The sequence below is a fragment of the Kogia breviceps genome, chromosome 1 (assembly GCF_026419965.1).
Source record: "Kogia breviceps isolate mKogBre1 chromosome 1, mKogBre1 haplotype 1, whole genome shotgun sequence".
NCBI classification, from domain to species: domain Eukaryota; kingdom Metazoa; phylum Chordata; class Mammalia; order Artiodactyla; family Physeteridae; genus Kogia; species Kogia breviceps.
The window spans coordinates 88,995,106-89,014,452 of record NC_081310.1 but is presented as its reverse complement, the minus strand read 5'-3'; the positions used below and the strand labels follow the sequence as shown (position 1 = coordinate 89,014,452).

The 19,347-nt window shown below is 36.0% G+C and overlaps 1 pseudogene; it reads left to right on the top strand.

Moving 5' to 3' along the window:
* The first annotated feature begins 17,041 nt into the window (after positions 1-17,041).
* On the top strand, positions 17,042-18,035 carry LOC131759240 (olfactory receptor 10J1-like; annotated as a pseudogene).
* The last annotated feature ends 1,312 nt before the right edge of the window (positions 18,036-19,347 follow it).

Genomic DNA, 19,347 nt, shown 5'->3' with positions numbered 1-19,347 from the left:
GAAGAACTAAAGATTAAACAAAAAATGATGAACCACACAATAAATGAAATAAAAAATACTCTAGAAAAAATCAATATCAGAATAACTGAGGCAGAAGAACAGATAAGTGACCTGGAAGATAAAATAGTGGAAATAACTGCTACAGAGCAGAATAAAGAAAAAACAATTAAAATAATTGAAGACAGTCTCTGAGACCTCTGGGACATTAAGTGCACCAACATTCGAATTATAGGGGTCCCAGAAGAAGAGAAAAAAAGTCTCTCAGAGAACATTTGAAGAGATTATAGTTGAAAACTTCCCTCACATGGGAAAAGAAATAGTCAAGTCGAGGAAGCGCAGAAAGTCCCATACATGATAAATCCAAGGAGAAACATTCCAAGACACATATTAATCAAACTATCAAAAATTAAATTCAAAGAAAAATATTAAAAGCAGCAAGGGAAAAGCAAAAATAACATACAAGGGAAACCCCATAAGGTTAACAGCTGATCTTTCAGCAGAAGCTCTGCAAGCCAGAAGGGAGTGGCAGGACATATTTAAAGTGATGAAAGGGAAAAGCCTACAACCAAGACTACACTACTCAGGAAGGATCTCATTCAGATTTGATGGAGAAATTAAAATCTTTATAGAAAAGCAAACACTAAGAGAATTCAGCTCCACCAAACCAGCTTTACAAAAAATGCTAAAGGAACTTCTCTATGCAGGAGACACAAGAGAAGGAAAAGATCTACAATAACAAACCCAAAACAATTAAGGAAATGGTAATAGGAACATACATATCGATAACTATCTTAAATGTAAATGGATTAAATGCTCCCACCAAAAGAAATAGACTGACTGAATGGATACAAAAACAGGACCCATCTATATGCTGTCTACAAGAGACTGGCTTCAGACCTAGGGACACATACAGACTGAAAGTGATGGGATGGAAAAAGATATTCCATGCAAAAGGAAATCAAGAGAAAGCTGGAGTAGCAACACTCATATCAGACAAAATAGACTTTAAAATAAAGACTATTACAAGAGACAAAAGGACACTACATAATGATCAAAGGATCAATCCAAGAAGAAGATATAACAATTATAAATATTTATTCACCCAACATAGGAGCACCTCAACACATAAGGTAAATGCTAACAGCCATAAAAGGGGAAATTGACAGTAGCACAATAATAGTAGGGGACTTTAACATCCCACTTTCAACAATAGACAGATTATCCAAAATGAAAATAAATAAGGAAACACAAGCTTTAAAAGACACAATAGACCAGATAGACTTAATTGATATTTATAGGACATTCCATCCAAAAACAACAGAATACACTTTCTTCTCGAGTGCTCATGGAATGTTCTCCAGGATACATCATATCTTGGGTCACAAATCAAGCCTCAGTAAATTTAAGAAAATTGACATCATATCAAGTATCTTTTATGAGCACAACGTTTTGAGACTAGATATCAATTACAGGAAAAATCTAAAAAATACAAACACATGGGGGCTAAACAATATGCTACTAAATAACCAAGAGATCACTGAGGAAATCAAAAAATACCTAGAAACAGATGGCAATGAAAAAAAATGACCCAAAACCTATGGGAAACACCAAAAGCAGTTCTAAGAGAGAAGTTTATAGCAATAAAATCCTTCCTTAAGAGACAATAAACGTCTCAAACCTTACATCTAAAGCAATTAGAGAAAGAAGAACAAAAAGAACCCCAAAGTTAGCAGAAGGAAAGAAATCACAAAGATCAGATCAGAAATAAATGAAAAAGAAATGAAGGAAACAATAGCAAAGATCAATAAAAGTAAAAGCTGGTTCTTTAAGATAAACAAAATTGATAAAATTTTAGCCAGAATCATCACGAAGAAAAGGGAGAAGACTCAAATAAACAGAATTAGAAATGAAAAAGAAGCAACAGCTGACACTGCAGAAATACAAAGGATCATGAGAGACTACTACAAACAACTATATGCCAAAAAAATTGACAACCTGGAAGAAATGGACGAATTCTTAGAAAAGTACAAACTTCCAACACTGAACCAGGAAGAAATAAAAAATATGAACAGAAAAATCACAGCACTGAAATTGAAACTGTGATTAAAAATCTTCCAATAAACAAAAGCCCAGGGCAAGGTGATTTCACTGGTGAATTCCATCAAACATTTAGAGAAGAGTTAACACCTATCCTTCTCAAATTCTTCCAAAATATAGCAGAGAGAGGAACACTCCCAAATTCATTCTATGAGGCCTCCATCACCCTGGTACCAAAACCAGAGAAAGATGTTACAAAACAAGAAAACTACAGACCAATATCACTGATGAACATAGATGCAAAAATCCTCAACAAAATACTAGCAAACAGAATCCAACAGCACATTAAAAGGATCATATACCATGATCAAGTGGGGTTTATCCCAGGAATGCAAGGATTCTTCAATATACTCAAATCAGTCAATGTGATAAACCATATTAACAAATTGGAGGATAAAAACCGTATGATCATCTCAGTAGATGCAGACAAATCTTTGACAAAACCTAACAATGATTTATGATAATAGCTCTCCATAAAGTGGGCATAGAGGGAACCTACTTCAACATAATAAAGCCCATATATGACAAACCCACAGCCAACATTGTTCTCAATGGTGAAAAACTGAAACCATTTCCTCTAAGATCAGTAACAAGACAAGGTTGCCCACTCTCACCACTGTTATTCAACATAGTTTTGGAAGTTTTAGCCACAGAAATCAGAGAAGAAAAAGAAATAAAAGGAATCCAAATCACAAAAGAAGAAATAGAACTGTCACTGTTTGCAGATGACATGATACTATACATAGAGAATCCTAAACCCTACCAGAAAACTACTAGAGCTAATCAATGAATTTAGTATAGTGGCAGTATACAAAATTAATGCACAAAAATCTCTTGCATTCCTATATGCTAACAATGAAAAATCTGAAAGAGAAATTAAGGGAACACTCCCATTTACCACTGCAACAATAAGAATAAAATAACTAGGAATAAACCTTCCTAAGGAGACAAAACATCTGTATGCAGAAAACTGTAAGACACTGATGAAAGAAATTAAAGATGATACAAGCAGATGGAGAGATATACCATGCTCTTGGATTGGAAGAATCAACATTGTGAAAATGATTATACTACCCAAAGCAATCTACAGATTCAGTGCAATCCCTATCAAGCTACCAATGGCATTTTTCACAGAACTAGAACAAAAAATTTTACAATTTGTATGGAAACACAAAAAACCCTGAATAACCAAAACAATCTGGAGAAAGAAAAATGGAGGTGGATGAATGAGGCTTCCTGACTTCAGACTGTACTACAAAGCTACAGTAATCGAGACAGTATGGTACTGACACAAAAACAGAAATATTGATCATTAGAACAGGATAGAAAGCCCATGCACATATGGTCACCTTATCTTTGACAAAGGAGGCAATAATATACAATGGAGAAAAGACACCTTGTTCAATAAGTGCTGTGGGGAAACCTGGACATGTAAAAGAATGAAATTAGAACACTTCCTAACACCATACACAAAAATAAACTCAAAATGGATTAAAGACCTACATGTAAGATGAGACACTATAAAACTCTTAGAGGAAAACATAGGCAGAACACTCTTTGACATCAATCACAGCAAGATTCTTTGTGACCCACCTCCGAAGAAATGGAAATAAAACAAAAATAAACCAATGGGACCTAATGAAACTTAAAAGCTTTTACACAGCAAAGGAAACCATAAACAAGATGAAAAGACAACCCTCAGAATGGTAGAAAATATTTGCAAACAAAGCAACTGACAAAGGATTAATCTCCAAAATATACCAGCAGCTCAGGCAGCTCAGTATCAAAAAGCAAACAACCCAATCCAAAAATGGGCGGAAGACCTAAATAGACATTTCTCCAGAGAAGATATGCAGATTGCCAGCAAACACATGAAAGGATGCTCAACATCACTAATCATTAGAGAAACACAATTCAAAACCACAATGAGGTATCACTTCACACCAGTCAGAATGGCCATCATCAAAAAAATCTACAAACAATAAATGCTAGAGAGGGTGTGGAGAAAAGGGAACCCTCTTGCACTGTTGGTGGGAATGTAAATTGATACAGCTACTCTGGAGAATAGTATGGAGGTTCCTTTAAAAACTAAAAATAGAACTACCATACAACCCAGCAATCCCAGTACTGGGCATATACCCTGAGAAAACCATAATTCAAAGAGACATGTACCACAATGTTCACTCCAGCACTATTTACCATAGCCAGGACATGGATGCAACCTAAGTGTCCATTGACAGATGAATGGATAAAGAAGATGTGGCACATATATACAATGGAATATTACTCGGCCATAAAAAGAAACAAAATTGAGTTACTTGTAGTGAGGTGGATGGACATAGGTTCTGTCATACAGAGTGAAGTAAGTCAGAAAGAGAAAAACAAATACCGTATGCTAACACATATATAAGGAATCTAAAAAAAAAAAAAATGGTTCTGATGAACCTAGGGGCAGGACAGGAATAAAGACACAGAGGTAGAGAATGGACTTGAAGACACAGGGAGGGGGAAGAGTAAGCTGGGACAAAGTGAAAGAGTAGCATTGATATATATACACTACCGAATATAAAATAGATAGCTAGTGGGAAGCAGCTGCCAGCCTAGCACAGGGAGATCAGCTTGGTGGTTTGTTACCACCTAGTGGGGTGGGATAGGGAGGGTGGGAAGGAGGTGCAAGAGGGAGGAGATATGGGGATATATGTATACATATAACTGATTCACTTTGTTTTACAGCAGAAACTTGCACAACATTGTAAAGCAATTATACTCCAATAAAGATGTTAAAAAAAATAGCATACTAAAGACATCCTTGATGACTCTTTATCTCCAATTGTTTATCTTTCATGGGAATCACCAACCTTTGCATCTCTTTTTCATACTTTTCAATGAATTCCTATGGTGATTAGTATCATAGAATATTTTCTTTTATGACTGATGTACTACCAGCCCTATTGAGATATGTAAAATATGTGCAAGATAGGGTCTTCTAATCCTCTTTCTGTATTCTAACCACAAGATATTTAACTATAAATTTAATTAACTTAAAATTCAGTATAATAAAGTCAGTAAAGGAAGAAGAAGATGAAATTCCTGGTGCTGCCTAATTCTGATCATGTCACATGTCACTTAGCTGAAGAAAGGGGGTCTTCCTTTGACCTACCTTTACAGTCTGTTTGTGAACAAACAGACCTTTCAGAAACTACAAGCAATTTGAATTTCTATGGCACATCCATGGCTATGTACTTGGCTTTATGGATTATTTTGAAATGTGTTACTCAGAATGTGTTGCCAGAATGAAAGGAAAATGAAAAAATGGCACAGATTCTTTAATTGTGAGTTACTCTCTTTTCCTCTGGATGCCACCATTTACCCCTCATTTCTAGAACTTTATTTTTTCCTGCTTAGAGAATCATTTCTGAATGCTTGCAGGCACCACTCCCACCCCCTGCTGTATTTCTACCATCTTACATCTCTGTTAGTTATAAGATATAGGCTTGCTGGACTATGACTATTTGTAGTCACATATCATCAACCAATCGAAAGTGAATAGTCTTTTTTCACTGGTTGGAATGGAATGCACACTAGACTCAGAAACAGAGAACCCAGTATGAATTCCAGTTATACTCAATTCTATTCAATGTCTTTCACTCTTGCTCTAATTGATGAAATAAACTTTCATACCAAAAGAAAAATTCCATAGAAGAAATGACATGATTAGATAGAAAAGCATTGTTTGCATCACCTAATAAAAAACTGATTTAGCCAAAAGTCATTAAAAGATGAAATGATGAAAGATTAATGGGATCAATTTGAATAGAGCATTAGGCTGTTTCTCCCTGAAACAGTGATCAATTTAGCATTGCTGAGAGTAGTATAATCAAATAATATGTGCCTCCTGATGAGGGATGACAGATAAAATATAGGATGCCTAGTAAAATTTGATTTTCAGATAAACAATAATTTTTAATATAAGTATGACCCATACAATATTTGGGATATCCTTATCCTTAAAATGTTATTTGTTAGTTATTTAGTATTCAAATTTAGATAGGTGTCTTGTATATGTATTTGTTAAACCTGATAATCCTACTTGATGTAATGCAAAACTTTAATATATATATTATATAGTTTAACATAGTTATATATATGGTTTAATATAGTATAATATAGTTTGTAGTATATATATATTTAATATAGTTTAATAAATTGAACTTGCATCTAATTAAGCCTTTGGAACTGACTTCCAATCTGCAGGAAACACAGGATATAGAAGAACAAATTTAATGGTACAAGTAAGTAGATATACAGAAGATGAAACTTTGACCTGATTTTTAAACATATCAATGAAATGAAAAAAAAAGATGGGTGGGTGGGGGCGGGGAGAATGGCAGAATGCTCTAGACCAAGATGCTCAAATGAGGATAATTTTGTCCCTGGGGGATATTTGGCAATATTTAGAGACTTTTTTTTGGTTTTCTCTAATGTAGTGGGGGGAGAGGAAATGATGCTACTAGCACCTAGTAGTTAGAGGCCAGGAGTGCTGTGAAAAATCTTGTAACATATGCAGCAATCTCCCTCCTCACTCCCCTCTCACCTTCCACACACACACAAAGAATTATTAGGCCCCAAATGTCAACAGTGCTGCTGTTGAGAAACTCTGATCTAGTCTAAAAAAACTTTAAAGATTTACCAGCCACACGTGAAGCACAACGATCATGTGAATCTTGAAACCATACTATAATATGGAGCACTTCTATGATAGAAGGCAAGACAGCTATTTAAGAAGAATAATGTAGAAAAATTTTTATTGATATGGGAAAGGTTCACAATACATTGCTAAGAGAAAAAACAGACTGGATATAAAAAAGTTTGTTTAACATACCCTCATGTTGCTAAAAAGGAGAAAGGGCTACAAAAATAAAAACCATCCCATTTTTGCCATAAACATAGTGTATGTGTATAAACAGATACAAACATATGAATGCATAGAAAAATGATCAGAAAACCAGTCATCAAAATGTTTATAGTATTGATATTTCTAAGTTGGAGATCAGAAGTGATTTGTGTCTTATTTTTCCTTTCCTGTTTTTTCTATAATGAACATATATTACTTTTTTTAATCAGAGGGAAAATAGAATATTTTAGAAGGAAAATTATTAGTCAAAGTTCAATATCCTTATGGCCATTCCCTTTTACGTGGTAGAGCTAAAATGGTTTCACAAACATCTCCCAAGTGTACAGAGACCATCTTGATGGAGAGGTCGTGCTGAGCCAGAAACTCAACTTACTGGAGTGGAAAGCTACTGCTGTTTCATACTCTCTCCAGAATAAGCTGAGAATGAACCAAAGGGAGCATGAGGGATGGGTCTGAAAGTATCTTCTGTCCTTTCCAAACACGGGAGATGAATCTCTCTAAATGGGAGAATTAGACTGAGATGTGTGTCAGTGAGACATAAGGAAATATGCTGTAGGCTGAAACTGGACAAGAGAAGCCCTGGCTCCTATAAACACTCTACTTGCTCTGATCTTATTTGAATAAGTTTCAGGAAGTTGGCTGCTCTCTAATCCTGAAAAAAACAAAATTTAGGGTCTTCTCTTTGTGAACTTATCCAGTATATTTATGGTTTACTTGACTAAAACTCAATGCAATATTAGTTTGTGAAACCTCCAAAAATCCCCCAAAGTGAGTAAGTAAGTGAAAGTGTCTCTCTCATCTACTACCCAAGTTCCTAACAAAGTCCTTGAGATAAGCTCTAGGGATCTCTCATCCTTACCTTCTAAGTACCCTGGAGGGATTTTGAAACAGATGGTCCCAGGAGACTTGGGGTACAGGGATTTGTTCCTCTTGGAGAGCAAATTTTCATGCTCATCTTGCTGTGATAATGGATTCAAGGACATGAAATTTAGCTGAGACATTATAATGATCTCAAAATATTTTAAATATTATCAGGTTGAAAAGGAAATAGAAGGTGGGATAACGTGGGTATATGGCAAGTTGCAGGGAGAGAGATATTGAGTCAATAGGAAGTAACATTTTCTAAAAACTAGGGCCACTCAAAAATAGAATTGATGATCGTATATAGATCTATGTAATGAGAGAGTATGCACCATTAGAAATGAAAAGAGTGAGATAGATTTACAGTACCATTACAGAAAGTATTCAGGATATAATATTAAGGGAAAAAAGCTAGTTGTAAATTGGTATGTGCAGTCTAATTCCAGTTGTGTAAAGTTGAAATGATACAGAAATATACATAATTGTACAAGGAAATTTTCTAGACAGAAATAAACAAATTAAAACAAAAAAACAAACATAAACCATGTTTACCTCTGGACCAGAGAATGCAAAGTACAGAAGAGAAAACTAACTTTTCTGGTTATACCCTTCTATACAGATGGCTTTTTTTCCCCCTGAAGCATTTTTATAATATGAAAAGCCTAGTTTTATTTTTTTAAGTAAACTTAGTTTCTTTTAAAAAAAACAAAGGGATGCTAACTTGTAAGGTAATGAATTTCCAATCATTGGAAGCACTGAAGCAGAGTTTGGGGGCTATTTTTGAGGAGTGCTGTGCTTTTAAAATTACCTCCTAACTCTAAGGTCCTATGATTTAGTTATATTTAAAGGACGTAAAGCTACCACAAACATGAATTTTTCCACCTTGCTTCCAAGTGGAAGCAAAGGCTTGGATAATGAAATGAATAAGATTAACCCCTTGCCTAGGACTGGTTGTCAGGTCTAAGCAGAAAATGATGCCTCTAGAAAGAAACACTTTTACTTTTTTTAGCATGGAGAGATATTTTTGGCTAAAGATCCAGAATCCAAGGAAACAGAAAGTGGTGTAAAGTGTTGCTTTTTTTCATTGACATGAATTCCACAGAAAGAGGCTGCCATTTTGTTTCAGTTATCATGCTCTTACCATCCTAGTGTTATCACTCATGAGTTCTTTGCCATCTTACGGAGTCCCCGTTTTCCTGACGGAGTGATGGGGGAGGAGATGGAATTGCAGGAATGCACAAGCTCCATTCAATCTTTTCTCTTCTATAGCCTAGCTTATTTTTTTTTTCATTCCCCTTCATATAGGTAGGATTGATTTTTCCAGTTACATAAGCTTTGAATTTTGTCTTGTTCAGTAATGCATCATGAATCTCAGTTAACCAGAAGTGGTTACAGACTAGCCCGTCACCACATCTCAGAGGAAAAGGAACACATATTTTGCTCTACATTTTCTCTATATTTTGAAAATATTTTATATTTTTCTGCTTTACAACATCTGCCCTCATTCAACTACTTGCAACCCACTATAGTAACAGTCAGAAATGGTTATGTCTTTATTTAAAATTTTAATATTTTGTTCATCTTGGATTGTTGCATTCATTTTTTAAAATACTGCATTAAATCTAATTCATCTTGATTGCTGAGTTTTTGTTGTTTTTGTTCTCCCTTAAATTCTGCACCCAAGGTGAGGTCTCACTAGCCACATTCTATTTCCAGCCACTCTTAGAAAGTTTTTCTTTTTACTAACTACCATCTTTAAAAACTGAAGATAAATTCCTCTGAATCTGGCCCTTGGGTACTCAAATTTCTATAAAATGCCTGTTCAGAGACTTTAAGTTAGTTGTACATTATATTGTCAACTTTTTCTTCTCCAAGATAAATTAACCCACTACTTTCACCTTTTCTCCTCAATCCTCTGCAGCCTTGTTAGAAAGTTCCATTTTGGAAAAGAATTTAACAGTTTTGTTTTTGTGTTTAGAAGAGAATAATTAAAAAGAAAATCTTGAATATATAGAAAGCATAAAAAGAAAATTAACTTAAGACAATTCATTACCCAGAAAAAAATATTTTTAGCATTTTGGTATATTTACTTTCAGGCTTTTTCAAAGGCATGTGTGCCATTGAATGTGTTTCCTTTCTTTGTTAATTCCTTTTTTCCTTTTCTTTATTTTTACCAAATTATGATCTATTTATCTATCTATGTACTATTTAATGTATTTTTCCATATCAGCCCTTTTAGACATGTAATGGCTGCATAGTTGCCAGCAGATGGATATGTTATAATTTATTTAATCATTCCTGTATCCATTTACATTATTTTTGGTATTCATTATTATAAATAATATCATTAAAATTTCTTATATATATATATCCTGATACATATCTCTGATTATTTCCTTAAAATAAATACTTGGAAGTGGAAATATCAAGCCAAGGAAAATGGACATGTATTGTCACTAATATGCTAATATTTCATATACTTATTTAGACAGGTCCAAATTTTTCCAGTTTTCACAAAGTTTTTCAGTTTTTCCAAGTTTTTCCTAATATAATCTCATTCCCAGAATGAGGAAAATGCATTAATTATTTTTAATAAAAGCAAAGCAAAACAAAAAAAGTTTATTCTTCCTCATCAGCTTTGTAGTCATGAGGCTTCTCAGCAGTTGTGGTGCAGGACAAATTACACTGGCTTTAAATTTTAAAAAGTGGATGAAGGACTTAATAATTTTGGACAAATCACCTATTCCTAGGTGTTTTTAAGTTCCCCATCTGCAAAATGGGGATAATTCTTACCTAACATATGGGGTAGTTATGCTGTTAAATAATATAGATAAAAACTATTTATAAACTAAAAAGTGCCATAAGGGAATATTATTGTTGTTGTTATTATTATTAAACTTTTTTATTAATGAGAACTTTCTGATCCTCAGTAACTCCCCAGTAAGGAATAGAGAGAGATGTGCAAACTGGTTTCCTCAAAGATACCTGTTTATAATTCTGAAGGAATCAGAGAATAGTGTTCAGAGTCTAGTAGTGAGTCAAACTACCTATGAAAATCCAAATCTAAGGACAAGGTAGAAAACACACAGAAATACACACCATCCATGAGACCAGTTATAGTGAAGCACTAAGCAATTGAACTACACTATAGAGAGCTTGCATTGATCGGTTGTACTTAGTCCTGAGACTTTCTGGGCAAGAGGAGACTTGAGGTAAGTACTGAAACAAAAAATAGAGGAATGTGGCTTGTTAAAAAATAATGTGTATGTGTGTGGGAGACAGGGGCAGTCAGATTGGAAGCTATTCAGTGATTTGTGAAAAGCATTCATGAATGGTGCAAACAAGTGGAACAGAGAGAAAGCAGAAACTTATGTCTTGTTGGAGCAGAGAGCATTGTCTTGTTTGGCAATTTAGAGGGAGGATGTTTGGGAAGATGATAAAACTGTGCCTTAAACAAAAGTAGAAAAGTTGTGGGCATAGTTGAAAATTTTGTTTTAGGTAAAAAAATCTGAAGCTGTAATCCATGAGAAAATTCTTTCCAAATTTAACTATGGATTTCCTATTTCTTTAGCCTTAGTTTTCCCCCAACACCAATGTTCTAAAACACCAGGAAACTTTTGCCACACTTGACATAGCCTTCCTTCCTTCTATCTTATCCCATCCCTATTCATTCTTTTGTATAAATCCCCATACATGAAATTGTTTCCTGATTGTGCTTTTCTTTTTTTTTTTTGAATTTTTGAATTTTATTTTTTTACACAGCAGGTTCTTATTGGTTATCCATTTTATACATATTAGTGTGTATATGTCAATCCCAATCTCCCAATTCATCACACCACCACTTTCCACCATTTGGTGTCCATACGTTTGTTCTCTACATCCATGTCTCAATTTCTACCCTGCAAACCAGTTCATCTGTACCATTTTTCTAGGTTCCACATATATGCGTTAATATACGATACTTGTTTTTCTCTTTCTGACTTACTTCACTCTGTATGACAGTCTCTAGATCCATCCACGTCTCTACAAATGACCCAATTTCATTCCTTTCTATGTCTGAGTAATATTCCATTGTATATATGTACCACATCTTTATCCATTCGTCTGTCAATGGGCATTTAGGTTGCTTCCATGACCTGGCTATTGTAAATAGTGCTGCAATGAACATTGGGGTGCATGTGTCTTTTTGAATTATAGCTTTTTCTGGGTATATGCCCAGTAGTGGGATTGCTAGGTTATATGGTAGTTTTATTTTTAGTTTTTAAAGGAATCTCCATACTATTCTCCATAATAGCTGTATCAATTTACATTCCCACCAACAGTGCAAGACGATTCCCTTTTCTCCACACCCTCCACACCAGCATTTGTTGTTTGTAGATTTTCTGATGATGCTCATTCTAACTGGTGTGAGTTGATACCTCATTGTAGTTTTGATTTGCATTTCTCTAATAATTAGTGATGTTGAGCAGCTTTTCATGTGCCTCTTGGACACTTGTATGTCTTCTTTGGAGAAATGTCTATTTAGGTCTTCTGCCCATTTTTGGATTGGGTTGTTTGTTTCTTTAATATTGAGCTGCATGAGCTGTTTATATATTTTGGAGATTAATCCTTTGTCCATTGATTCATTTGCAAATATTTTCTCTCATTCTGTGGGTTGTCTTTTTGTCTTGTTTGTAGTTTCCTTTGCATGACAAAACCTTTTAAGTTTCATTAGGTCCCATTTGTTTATTTTTGTTTTTATTTCCTTTACTCTAGGAGGTGGATCAAAGATCTTTCTGTGATTTATGTCAAAGAGTCTCTTCCTATGTTTTCCTCTAAGAGTTTTATAGTGTCTCATCTTACATTTAGGTCTCTAATCCATTTTGAGTTTATTTTTGTGTATGGTGTTAGGGAGTGTTCTAATTTCATTCTTTTACATGTAGTTGTTCCCTTTTCCCAGCACCACTTATTGAAGAGACTGTCTTTTCTCCATTGTATATCCTTGCCTCCTTTGTCATAGATTACTTGACCATAGGTATGTGGGTTTATCTCTGGGTTTTCTATCCTGTTCCATTTATGTATATTTCTGTTTTTGTGCCGGTGCCATACTGTCTTGATTACTGTAGTTTGTAGTATTGTCTGAAGTTAGGGAGTATGATTCCTCCAGCTCCATTTTTTTCCCCTCAACACTGCTTTGGCTATTCGGGGTCTTTGGTGTCTCCATACATATTTGAAGATTTTTTGTTCTAGTTCTGTAAAAAATTCCATTGGTAATTTGATAGGGATTGCATTGAATCTGTAGATTGCTTTGGGTAGTATAGTCATTTTCACAATATTGATTCTTCCAATCCAAGAACAAGGTATATCTCTCCTTCTGTTGGTATCATCTTTAATTTCTTTCATCATTGTCTTAAAGTTTTCTGCATACAGGTCTTTTGTCTCCTTAGTTAGGTTTACTCCTAAGTATTTAATTATTTTTGTTACAGTGGTAAATGAGAGTGTTTCCATAATTTCTTTTTCAGATTTTTCATCATTAGTGTATAGGAATGTAAAAGATTTCTGTGCATTAATTTTGTATCCTGCAACTTTACCAAATTCATTGATTAGCTCTAGTAGTTTTCTGGTGGCACCTTTAGGATTATCTATGTATAGTATCATGTCATCTGCAAACACTGACAGTTTTACTTCTTTTCCAATTTGTATTCCTTTGATTCTTTTTCTTCTCTGATTGCCATGGCTAGGATTTCCAAAACTATGTTGAATAATAGTGGCGAGAGTGGACATCCTTGTCTTGTTTCTGATTTTAGAGGAAATGCTTTCAGTTTTTCACCACTGAGATGATGTTTGCTGTGAGTTTGTCATATAGAGCCTTTATTATGTTGAGTTAGGTTCCCTCTATGCCCACTTTCTGGAGAGTTTTTATCATAAATCAGTGTTGAATTTTGTTGAAAGCTTTTTCTGCATCCATGGAAATGATCATATTGTTTTTATTCTTCAGTTTGTTAATATGGTGTATCTCATTGATTGATTTGTGTATATTGAAGAATCCTTGCATCCCTGGGATACATCCTACTTGATCATGGTGTATGATCTTTTTAATGTGTTGTTGGATTCTGTTTGCTACTATTTTGTTGAGGGTTTTTGCATCTATATTCATCAGTGATATGGGTCTGTAATTTTCTTTTTCATAGTATCTTTGTCTGGTCATGGTATCAGGGTGATGGTGGCCTCTTAGAATAAGTTTGGGAGTGTTCCTTCCTCTGCAATTTTTTGGAAGAGTTTGAGGTGGATGGGTGTTAGCTCTTCTCTAAATGTTTGATAGAATTCACCTGTGATGACATCTGGTCCTGGACTTTTGTTTGTTGGAAGATTTTAAATCACAGTTTCAATTTCAATACTTGTGATTGGTCTGTTCATGTTTTCTATTTCTTCCTGGTTCAGTCTTGGAAGGTTATACCTTTTAAAGAATTTGTCCATTTCTTCCAGGTTGTCCATTTTATTGGCATAGAGTTGCTTATAGTAGTCTCTTAGGTTGCTTTGTATTTCTGTGTTGTTTGTTGTAACTTCTCCTTTTTCATTTCTAATTTTATTGATTTCAGTCTTCTCCCTCTTTTTCTTGATGAGTCTGCCTAATGGTTTATCAATTTTTTTTAATCTTCTCAAAGAACAAGCTTTTACTTCTATTGATCTTTGCTATTGTTTTCTTTTTTTTCTATTTCATTTATTTCTGCTCTAATCATTATGATTTCTTTCCCTCTGCTAACTTTGGGTTTTGTTTGTTCTTCTTTCTGTAGTTCCTTCAGGTGTAAGGTTAGATTGTTTATTTGAGATTTTTCTTGTTTCTTGAGGTAGACTTCTATTGCTATAAAATTCCCTCTTAGAACTGCTTTTGCTGACTCCCATAGGTTTTGGATTGTCGTGTTTTTGTTGTCATTTGTCTCTAGGTATTTTTTGATTCCTCTTTGATTTCTTCAGTGATCTCTTGGTTATTTAATAACATATTCTTTAGCCTCCATGTGTTTGTGTTTTTTATGGTTTTTTTCCTCTAATTGATTTCTAATCTCATAGTGTCGTGGTTAGAAAAGATGTTTGATATGATTTCAGTTTTCTTAAATTTACTGAGGCTTGATTTCTGACCCAAGATGAGATCTATCCTTAAGATTGTTCCATGAGTGCTTGAGAGGAAATTGTCATCTGCTGTTTTTGGATGGAATGTCCTATAAATATCAATTAAATCTATCTGGTCTATTGTGTCAGTTAAAGCTTGTGTTTCCTCATTAATTTTCTCTTGGATGATCTTTCCATTGGTGTAGGTGAGGTGTTAATGTCCCCCACTATTATTGTGTTACTATCGATTTCCTCTTTTACAGCTTTTAGCATTTGCATTATGCATTGAGGTGCTCCTATGTTGGGTGCATATATATTTATAATTGTTATATCTTCTTCTTGGATTGATCCCTTGATCATTATGTAGTGTCCTTCCTTGTTTCTTGTAACATTCTTTATTTTAAATTCTATTTTATCTGATATGAGTATTGCTACTCCAGCTTTCTTTTGATTTCCATTTGCATGGAATATCTTTTTCCATCCCCTCACTTTCAGTCTGTATGTGTCCCTAGGTCTGAAGTGGGTACCTTGTAGACAGCATATATATGGGTCTTGTTTTTGTATCCATTCAGCGAGCCTGTGTCTTTTTCTTGCAGCATTTAATCCATTCACGTTTAAGGTAATTATCGATATGTATGTTTGCATTACCATTTTCTTAATTGTTTTGGGTTTGTTTTTGTAGGTCCTTTTCTTGTCTTGTGTTTCCCACTTAGAGAAGTTCCTTTAGCATTTGTTGTAGAGCTGGTTTGGTGGTGCTGAATTCTCTTAGCTTTTGTTTGTCTGTAAAGCTTTTGATTTCTCCATCGAATCTGAATGAGACCCTTGCCAGGTAGAGTAATCTTGATTGTAGGTTCTTCCCTTTCATCACTTTAAATATGTCATGCCACTCCCTTCTGGTTTGTAGAGTTTATTCTGAGAAATCAGCTGTTAACCTTATGGGAGTTCCCTTGTATGTTATTTGTCATTTTTCTTTTGTTGCTTTCAATAATTTTTGTTTGTCTTTAATTTTTGTCAATTTGATTACTATGTATCTGAGTGTTTCTCCTTGGGGTTATCCTGCCTGGACTCTGTGCTTCCTGGATTTGTGTGGCTATTTCCTTTCCCATCTTAGGGACGTTTTTGACTATAATCTCTTCAAATATTTTCTCGGGTCCTTTCTTTCTCTCTTCTCCTCTGGGACCCCTATAATGCAAATGTTGTTGCATTTAATGTTGTTCCAGAGGTCTCTTATGCTGTCTTCATTTCTTTTCATTCTTTATTCTTTATCTCTTCCATGGCAGTGAATTCCACCATTCAGTCTTCCAGGTCACTTATCCATTCTTCTGCCTTGCTTATTCTGCTATTGCTTCCTTGTAGTATATTTTTCATTTCCGTTATTGTATTACTCATCTCTGTTTGTTTGTTCTTAAATTCTTCTACTTCTTTGTTAAACATTTCTTGCATCTTCTTGATCTTTACCTCCATTCTTTTTCTGAGGTCCTGGATCATCTTCACTATCATTATTCTGAATTCTTTTTCTGGAAGGTGGCCTATCTCCACTTCATTTAGTTGTTTTTCTGAGCTTTTATCTTGTTCCTTCATCTGGTACATAGCCCTCTGCCTTTTCATCTTGTCTATCTTTCTGTGAATATGGTTTTTGTTCCACAGGCTGCAGGATTGTAGTTCTTCTTGCTTCTTTTTTTTTTTTTTTTTTTTTTTTTGCGGTACGCAGGCCTCTCACTGTTGTGGCCTCTCCCATTGTGGAGTGCAGGCTCCGGACACACAGGCTCAGCGATAATGGCTCATGGGCCTAGCCGCTCCATGGCATGTGGCATCTTCCTGGACCAGGGCACAAACCCATGTCCCCTGCATTGGCAGGTGGACTCTCAAACACTGCACAACCAGGGAAGCCCCCTTGCTTCTCTTGGTTGTGTTTTTCTATCTTTTACTTATAGGTGAACAGCAGTCCTCAATAACTGGACATCCATCTGGAGCAGATCCTGATTATTTCCTTCTCCTAGAATTCCCCTGCTCAAAGCACTGGGCACTATGTGTTCTGACTGCCTGGCCTAAGTCTCCAGCTTTTGGACATGGAATTTATCAATGAAGACTGAGAACCATACAGTGGTGAGTGAATTTATTTTCTAGGATTTTACCAGCTTTCATGAACACAGCTTATCCTATTTGTGGTCTTTCTTACCTTGTACCTTTTAACCTTGGCTGGCAATGTCATCATTGTGACAATTATCAGTATTGATCGCCACCTTCACACACCCATGTACTTCTTTCTTACTATGCTTTCCACTTCAGAGACCTTGTACACATTGGTTATTGTACTCAGATGCTCTCCAGCCTTGTAGGCCTGAGCCAACCCATCTCCTTGGCTGGCTGTGCCACTCAGATGTTCCTTTTTATCACTTTGGCCATCAATAAGTGCTTTCTACTCACAGCAATGGGATATGACTGCTATGTGGCCATCTGCAACCCCTTGAGGTACACAGTCATCATGAACAAGACGGTGTGTGCCTAGCTGGTACAGGGGGCCTGCAACATTGGGCTACTTGTGGCCACAATTCAGATTTCTTCTGTGTTCAGATTGCCCTTTTGTGACATAGAGATGGCCCATTATTTTTGTTACATCTGCCCAGTTATGAAACTCTCCTGTGCTGACACCACTATACATGACATAATTAATTTCCTTGTTAGCTCACTCATTATTGTGGTGCCCATGGTTTTTGTCTTCATCTCCTATATCCTCATCATCTCCACCATCCTCAAGATCACCTCTGCCGAGGGCCAGAAGAAGGCTTTTACCATTTGCACCTCCCACCTAACTGTGGTCATTGTCCACTATGGCTGTGCATCCATTCCCTACCCCAAGCCCAAGTCAGAGATCATGAGGGATCAAGACCAGCTGATTTCAATGACTTACACCATTTTTACTCCTCTCCTTAATCCTGTGGTTAATACTCTAAGGAACAAAGAGGTCAAGGATGCCCTTCACTGTGCTGTTGGCAAAAACCTCTTGCCTAGGATCTTTGGTAGCTTGATATATACCCTATCATACTCTGGGTATTTTTGTAGTCACAAGAATTGATCCTATCATTCTTCCTCTACTCAGAGACAGTTGCACAATTTGGGGGTAAGCATTAAAGAATTGAGCTTCCCTGACTTGAATTCTGTTTTTACCATCATTCTCACATACCCTCTATTCATTTGTGGGGTTACCACCAGGGACATGGTCAGATGCTCCTCACAAAGTGGAAAGCTGGTAGGGAATAATAAACAAGAGGGTGACTGATTGTTTCCACTTTGTTAATGCCAGAAAAGTGGGCTGCATAACGCCTGTTTGAGGTGATGGGTTGAAAGATCAACCTAAATGTCAGGTAGATATTGAACTCTAAAATTTCAGAGATAGCATTTGTGGAAAGATTTGTGGAAAGCACAGTCAAAACCACCTTTCTGACTTATCATCACTTTCTCCTTTGGGCAATAACAAGAGTAACAGACTCTGACATTCCAGAAGAAATATTACCAGCTTAAAACATTCTCACCTGCCTTGGCAACCCATGGAATTTTTTTTTCCCCACTTTTGCTGAAGTTCACATTAGGACTGTTTCCTTGGTTAGTTTTGTATATTTACATGTTAGTAAGTAACTTGTCAAACCCAGCAACTGAATTTCACTGCAGTTATACATGCTTTCTCTGGGAGTAATGCATATGCCATAATGTATTCACAAGTGTAGGGCTGACTTTCTGAAGATCTGTTTTTTGTTTTGTTTTGTTTTGTTTTTGTGGTACGCGGGCCTCTCACTGTTGTGGCCTCTCCCGTTGCGGAGCACAGGCTCCGGACGCGCAGGCTCAGCGGCCATGGCTCACGGGCCCAGCCGCTCCACAGCATGTGGGATCTTCCCGGACTGGGGCACGAACCCGTGTCCCCTGCATTGGCGGGTGGACCCTCAACCACCATGCCACCAGAGAAGCCCTGAAGATCTGTTTTGAAATTAAATTTATTAAGGAAATTTCCTGGTTTTCCAGTGGTTAGGACTCCACAATTCCACTGCTTGTGGGCTGTGTTTGAACCCTGGTCAGAGAACCAAGATCCCACAAGCTGCATGGCCCAGCCAAAAAAAAAAGGAAATAAATTTATTAATACCACCTCCCAACTAACTCTGGCCGTCTCAGATCGGGAAATTAGCCTGTGATTTTCATTCATCTCTATGCGGAGCCTGGGGTGATGCCTCTGTCTTGCCTTTGCCCTCTTGTTTTCTATTTATATTGATGAACTCATTTTCCGTTAACCATTGGGTACCTCATTCAAACTCTGAGTTTAAACACTTGCCTAAACAAGAGTCTGGGAGTCTCCCAATCCTTACTGTTATTGCCTTCTGAAGGGGAAAATTGTATTT